Here is a 7,944-nt window from a genome sequence, read left to right on the forward strand (position 1 = left end):
CTCTCAGTCTAAGTTAAGGGTGTGGCCTCTGTGCATCAGTAGCAGGAAAGAAGGTGTGGCCCTTGTGCATCAGGAATAGTAAAGAAAGCATGGCCTTTGTGCCTCTCAGTCTAAGTTAAGAGGTGTGGCCTCTGTGGATCAGTAGCAGTAAAGAAGCCGTGGCTTTTGTGCGTAAGTAGCAGGAAAGAAGGAGTGGCTTTTGTGCATCAGAAGCAGTAAAGGAGGCGTGTCCTCTCTGATTTTTAAGAGGTGTGGCCTCTGTGCATCAATAGCAGGAAAGAAGGCATGGCCTTTGTGCATCAGGAGTAGTAAAGTAGGTGTGACCTTTGTGCCTCTCAGTCTTCTTTAAGAGGTGTGGCCTCTGTGCATCAGTAGCAGGAAAGAAGGTGTGGCCATTGTGCATCAGGAGTAGGAAAGAAGGTGTGCATCAAAAGCAGTCAAGGAGGCGTGTCCTCTCTGATTTTAAGAGGTGTGGCCTCTGTGCCTCAGTCGCAGTAAAGGAGGCATGGCCTTTGTGCATCAGTTACAGGAAAGAAGGTGTGGCTTTTGTGCCTCTCAGTTTAAGCTCAGGGTGTGGCCTCTGTGCATCAGTTGCAGTAAACCAGGTGTGACTGCTGTGCTTCATGAGCAGTAAAGGAGGCGTGGCCTCTTCACCTCAGTTATAGCATTAAAGAGGTGTGGCCTCTGTGCTTCCATTGCTGTAAAGGAGGCAGGGTCTCTGTGCCTCTCAGTGTAACTCTAGAGATGTAAATAGGCGTGGCCTTGATGCTTCCAATTTAAGAAGAAGGACCTCTGTGCCTCAGTAGCAGCAAAGAGGGTGTGGCCTCTGTGCTTCAGTCGCAGTAAAGTAGGAGGGGTCTCTATGACTCTCAGTCTAATTTAAAGGTGAGGCGTCTGTGTCTACCAGTCAGAATGACAGGAGGTGAGGCCTCTATTAGTCAATGTTCAAGGGAAGGGCGTGGCCTCAGCCAGTCCAGTTGAAGGAGGCGGGAACTCTTTGCCTGTTTTTTATGTTTCAAAATGTGGGAATTTTACAGACCTGTGTTGATTTTTCAGGCTCATTAGAGAGAAAGCTGGTGAACTCACACTGTTCTGGAAAGCACCTTCTCTCGCCCCCTCCCGGAAACTCAGGGAGCCAAAAACCAGTGAGTACAGGATAAGGGTTGATTATCTCTCACTGACTGCAGACATTATGTCCATATTACACACACTATATACGACAGTAAAGTCACACAGCGTCCATTTCCATGTGACAGCGAGACGTGTTTACAGATTCTCCACACGAGAACGTTCTTGTGATGAACTGGACGCAGTAGAGTGGAAAGTTTCGGAACACATCTGTGGCTTTTCAACAATTTCCTCAGTGAGTAAATCGACTGGCCTGGGCTTCCTGTCGTTCCAGTCTGAAACAGGAAAAGGCCTTACCCTTCTTCATCCGTCCTCCTTTAGCGTGGAAAAACACAAACAAACCGGCACGCTGAAACACCCGGGAGAATTGAAGAATGAGGGAAGAAAAATATGTGGGGAGATTGTGGCTTTTTAATGCATTTCACTGCATGAATGGATTGGATTCGTTAACTTTTTTTGGTCACGCCCCCAGTGACGTCTTTTTTTACTTTTACTAAGAAAGCTTTGTCCAAACTTCCAGGCTAAAGTTATTGAGCTAAAATAAGGTCTTGACATCTTATCCCGCAAAATGCACAGTATTCATAAGAACTGATCGAAAAAGATGCAGTAAAAATTGAGTTATATATATACACTTAGAATGAAACTCAGGGTGTCAAAACTTTTGAGTGGTAGTATATATCAGCTATAAAGGATTAGCAGTGGGTCAGAGCAGTGGATCGTGATCTCTAATGCTGTAGTGGGTTAAAAAATGAATCCATCAGCACTCGTCCTGTGAGAGTCCGTCACTCCAGGCTACAAAATTCCTGCAATTCAATTCCCTTACGATGTATTTTTGGGCTTTTTATTCTCGGTAAAGCTGCATTTTAATGCTTTATTAGAAATATTATGAACAATAAATAAACTATAAAACAAAACTGACCAATTAAGTTTTGTAACTGACACGAAAATCGAACAATCAAATGTACACGGAGTTTTAATGTCCTTTAAATTCATCTCATCTCATTATCTCTAGCCGCTTTATCCTTCTACAGGGTCGCAGGCGAGCTGGATCCTATCCCAGCTGACTACGGGCGAAAGGCGGGGTTCACCCTGGACAAGTCGCCAGGTCATCACAGGGCTGACACATAGACACAGACAACCATTCACACTCACATTCACACCTACGCTCAATTTAGAGTCACCAGTTAACCTAACCTGCATGTCTTTGGACTGTGGGGGAAACCGGAGCACCCGGAGGAAACCCACGCGGACACGGGGAGAACATGCAAACTCCACACAGAAAGGCCCTCGCCGGCCCCGGGGCTCGAACCCAGGACCTTCTTGCTGTGAGGCGACAGCGCTAACCACAACACCACCGTGCCGCCCTGTCCTTTAAATTGACTAGAAAAAAGCGATATTACAAACATGAATACGTTGACTGGATTTAAGGGCTCTGCGTTGTCATGGTAACATTGACGATACCACGTAACGTGCATAGCTGTCCGTTCATGTTATCTATCGCTCACTGAACATTCTCCTTCCTCAGGCTGATTTGCTTGAACAAGTTGCCAAATTTACTTTGGCAGCCGTTCAGGTACCTGCAGGAAAGTGGGAAACACTTGTGCTTGGCGCGAGCATCGGCAGGAAAGCGGAGACGGAAACGTACTCGCCAACTCGACTGATTCACGTGGTAGTCTACCGCTTTTAGTTCTAAAAAATACCACATTACAAAATAATCAGAGAACCCTGTTGGATTTGCTCTTCTGATCTCACTTCAGCTGTTTTCAGCACACGGGGAGACAAGTCCACAGCATCAGAGAGTTGTATTAAATAAAGCCGAGAGCCGACGGAACGGCGCGACAACGATGATGATGTTGAATATAAATTGTATCGCTCGATTATATCGCACCATTCCAATAGTTCTTGTTATGGTTCTTGTCAATCAGCAATGTTGTTACATGTTACAACAAATTGTGCCAGTATTTGCAAAAATCAAAGGCACTCTGGTGATCGCGAACAATGAAAACTCAGAAGAAAAAAAGATTCATAATGACAAGTTCGAGGCGACTTGGTTGTCAGATCATCCAGTATCAAAGCATCGAGGCGAGGTGAGGAACATGGATATTTTTGAAGTTTGTTGGTCCGATTTCTCCAACAACTTTCTTCGAATCTGGCCCTCAGAGCCCACGGAGCCCCCGAGAATGGCGTGACTGCGTCACACAGTCTGATCTACTGTTTTTCATTCCCTGGGTTTTGGGAAGTTTGTGTATACAGTGACGTAATGACGCGGCTCTGTGGCGGCTCTCGCCTGTAGAAAAACAAAGCTGAACCGGCACTTGGATCAGGCCAGAACCAGCACCGAGTTCATGTTAGTGGAAAAGGAGAAGATGAGGGAAAGTTTTCCTTTTCACTGTTGTCCATGTTGAAGGGTCTGTTAGAGCCGTTTCAGCACCTCCCTCGCTCTTTCTCTCTCCCTATCTCTGTCTGTCTCTCTTTCCCGATCTCTCTCTCTGTCTCTCTCTCCCTATCTCCCTCTCTCTCTCCCTCTGTATGTTGGTCTCTCTCTCTCTGTCTCTCCCTATCTCTCCCTCTGTATGTCTATCTGTATCTCTCTCTGTCTGTCTCTGTCTTTCCCTATCTCTCTCTCTGTCTCTCCCTATCTCTGTCTTTCCCTATCTCTCTGTCTCTCCCTCTGTATGTCTGTCTGTCTGTCTCTCTCGCTCTTTCCCTATCTCTCTCTGTCTTTCTGTCTCTCCCTATCTCTCTCTCCCTTTGTATGTCTGTCACTGTCTCTCCTTATCTCTCCCTCTGTATGTCTATCTGTATCTCTCTCTGTCTGTTTGTCTTTCCCTATCTCTCTCTCCCTATCTCTCTTTCCTTATCTCTCTGTCTCTCTCCCTCTCCTTATGTCCCTCTCTCTCTGTCTCTCTCTCCCTTTGTATGTCTGTCTGTCTCTCCCTCTGTAGGTCTGTCTCTCTGTCTTTCCCTATCTCCCTCTGTCTGTCTCTCCCTATCTCTCTCTCCCTTTGTATGTCTGTCTGTCTCTCCCTCTGTATGTCTCTCTCTCTCGCTGTCTCTCTCTCCCTCTGTATGTCTATCTGTCTCTCTCTTTCCCTATCTCTCTCCCTCTGTCTGTCTCTCCCTCCTTCTCTGTCTCTCTTCCTCCTACTGTATGTCTCTCTATCTGTCTGTCTCTCTCCCTTCCTCTGTCTGTCTGTCTGTCTGTCTGTCTCTCTCTGTATGTCTGTCTGTCTCTTTCTCCCTCTGTTGACCTGTCTCTCTCTCTCTCTCTCTCCCTTCATCTGTCTGTCTGTCTGTCTGTCTGTCTGTCTGTCTCCTCCCCTGCACAATTCTATTTCAGCTCCACCCTGTGTGTGTGTGTGTGTGTGTGTGTATATGGCAGTGTGTGAGTGTGTGTGTGTATATGGCAGTGTGTGTGTGTGTGTGTGTGTGTGTGTGTGTGTGTATGGCAGTGTGTGTGTGTGTATGGCAGTGTGTGTGTGTGTATGGCAGTGTGTGTGTGTGTGTATGGCAGTGTGTGTGTGTGTATGGCAGTATGTGTGTGTGTATGGCAGTGTGTGTGTGTGTGTGTGTGTGTGTATGTATGGCTGTGTGTGTGTGTGTATGTATGGCTGTGTGTGTGTGTGTGTATATATGGCAGCGTGTGTGTGTGTGTGTGTGTGTGTGTGTGTGTGTATGGCAGTGTGTGTGTGTATGGCTGTGTGTGTGTGTGTGTGTGGCAGTGTGTATGGCAGTGTGTGTGTGTGTATGGCAGTGTGTGTGTGTGATGACCTGCGAATTAGGGAGATGGCCCGGGCGTCGCTATTGCAACATCTGCAGCGAAGGAAAATTCTGTTTGCACTTGATAGCGACGCACAATTTCTCGGATTCCAGGTGAAAGGGAACGGTAAATTGGACAGTAGAGCAACAGGCTTTGGTGTGAGGTCAGACTGGCTCGATTTGAACGATCTTTGCAACCGCACCAAAATACATCTGCGGTGGGCCAAACTAGATGGCGCAAAAGTAACATCTTTTGATAACATCATAACGGACCCATTTATATATGCATGCGCAACTTACGTGCAAGGCGAAGGAGAACAGGAGCTGCCCGCAAAACCTGCGCGGGCTTTAATCCTTCATATGAAACGGTCCCAGAGCGCACAGCACTGGGCCAGCCTGAATCTGCAGGGAAAATTGACCGGTTTGACCTTTGCAGATCATGCACTGTCTCACTCTGTGCTCAGCAACTGCTCTGTTGGTGAGGACATTTTAACTTTTACAATCAAGGCTCGCCTCCAGGTCCTCCCAACAAAATATAATCTGGCTACCTGGTATCCTTCAGATCATAACCCGCACTGTATCTTTCACTGTTCCACTGGTCAAATTGAAACAATAGCACATATCTTTAATGGCTGTAGTTTTTACAAAGGACTTTACATCGCTAGGCACGACCGATTAATTGACCTGGTCTTTGACAGTATTAAAGAAATTGTAGATGAAAGAACAGACATGCATAAACACAGTGCAAATGGATTGGTTTAATACTGAAAATCATGACAATGTTCAATTGAATGACTTCCCAAATACTCCAGATAACACCATCATAAATGAAAGCAATAGAACAGTAATGATTATTGAAATAGGCTGCTCGTTTGATTTATACATGGTTACTTGTTTTAACACCAAGATGCTAAAGTATCAGACACTTGTGGAGTCAATTATGTGCCTTGGTTATAATTGCAAATTAATTGTTCTTGTATTTGGGAGCCTTGGGCATGTACATAAACTTGTCCTACGTGGGTTGCAACTGTGTGGACTATGCAAAATAAGCGCTAAGAGGCTGGTTAAATATCGCTCAATTTCTGCCATAATAGGTAGTTTGTCCATCTGGAGACGGAGATGTCATATTTATCCATAGACATTGTTAGACTAATTTTTTTTATGATCACACTTGCCAATCTACAGAGTATTTCCAATAATGTTTGGATCTGCAATCCTTCCCTGTGTGATGATCCAAATAAAAGTATTAAACTGTGTGTGTATGGCAGTGTGTGTGTGTGTGTGTGTGTGTGTATGGCAGTGTGTGTGTATATGGCAGTGTGTGTGTGTGTATGGCAGTGCGTGTGTGTATGGCAGTGCGTGTGTGTATGGCAGTGTGTGTGTGTGTATATGGCTGTGTGTGTGTGTGTGTGTGTGTGTGTGTGTGTATGGCAGTGTGTGTGTGTGTGTGTGTGTGTGTGTGTATATGGCAGTGTGTGTGTGTGTATATGGCAGTGTGTGTGTGTGTGTATGGCAGTGTGTGTGTGTGTGTGTGTGTGTGTATGGCAGTGTGTGTGTGTGTGTATATGGCAGTGTGTGTGTGTGTGTGTGTGTGTGTATGGCAGTGTATGTGTGTGTATGGCAGTGTGTGTGTGTATGGCAGTGTGTGTGTATATGGCTGTGTGTGTGTGTGTATGGCAGTGTGTGTGTGTGTGTATATGGCAGTGTGTGTGTGTGTGTATATGGCAGTGTGTGTGTGTGTGTGTGTGTATGGCAGTGTGTGTGTGTGTGTGTGTATGGCAGTGTGTGTGTGTGTGTGTGTATGTGTATGGCAGTGTGTGTGTGTGTGTGTGTGTGTGTGTGTGTGTGTGTGTGTGTGTGTGTATATGGCAGTGTGTGTGTGTGTGTGTGTGTATGGCAGTGTGTGTGTGTGTGTGTGTATGGCAGTGTGTGTGTGTGTGTGTATGGCAGTGTGTGTGTGTGTGTGTGTGTGTGTGTGTGTATGGCAGTGTGTGTGTGTGTGTGTGTGTGTGTGTATATGGCAGTGTGTGTGTGTGTGTGTGTGTGTATGGCAGTGTGTGTGTGTGTGTGTGTGTATGGCAGTGTGTGTGTGTGTGTGTATATGGCAGTGTGTGTGTGTGTGTGTGTGTGTGTATGGCAGTGTGTGTGTGTGTGTGTGTATATGGCAGTGTGTGTGTGTGTGTATATGGCAGTGTGTGTGTGTGTGTGTGTGTGTGTGTATGGCAGTGTGTGTGTGTGTGTATGGCAGTGTGTGTGTGTGTGTGTGTGTGTATATGGCAGTGTGTGTGTGTGTGTGTGTATGGCAGTGTGTGTGTGTGTGTGTGTGTGTATATGGCAGTGTGTGTGTGTGTGTGTATATGGCAGTGTGTGTGTGTGTGTGTATATGGCAGTGTGTGTGTGTGTGTGTGTGTGTGTGTGTATATGGCAGTGTGTGTGTGTGTGTATGGCAGTGTGTGTGTGTGTGTATATGGCAGTGTGTGTGTGTGTGTGTGTGTATGGCAGTGTGTGTGTGTGTGTGTATATGGCAGTGTGTGTGTGTGTGTGTGTATGGCAGTGTGTGTGTGTGTGTGTGTGTGTGTGTGTGTGTGTGTGTGTATATGGCAGTGTGTGTGTGTGTGTATGGCAGTGTGTGTGTGTATATGGCAGTGTGTGTGTGTGTGTGTGTATGGCAGTGTGTGTGTGTGTGTGTGTGTGTGTGTATGGCAGTGTGTGTGTGTGTGTGTGTGTGTGTGTGTATGGCAGTGTGTGTGTGTGTGTGTGTGTGTGTGTATGGCAGTGTGTGTGTGTGTGTGTGTGTGTGTGTGTGTGTGTGTGTGTGTATATGTGTATGGCAGTGTGTGTGTGTGTGTGTGTGTGTGTGTATATGGCAGTGTGTGTGTGTGTGTGTGTGTGTATGGCAGTGTGTGTGTGTGTGTGTGTATGGCAGTGTGTGTGTGTGTGTGTGTGTGTATGGCAGTGTGTGTGTGTGTGTGTATGGCAGTGTGTGTGTGTGTGTGTGTGTGTGTATGGCAGTGTGTGTGTGTGTGTGTATATGGCAGTGTGTGTGTGTGTATGGCA

This window comes from Neoarius graeffei, chromosome 20 (genome assembly GCF_027579695.1).
Source record: "Neoarius graeffei isolate fNeoGra1 chromosome 20, fNeoGra1.pri, whole genome shotgun sequence".
Taxonomy (NCBI): domain Eukaryota; kingdom Metazoa; phylum Chordata; class Actinopteri; order Siluriformes; family Ariidae; genus Neoarius; species Neoarius graeffei.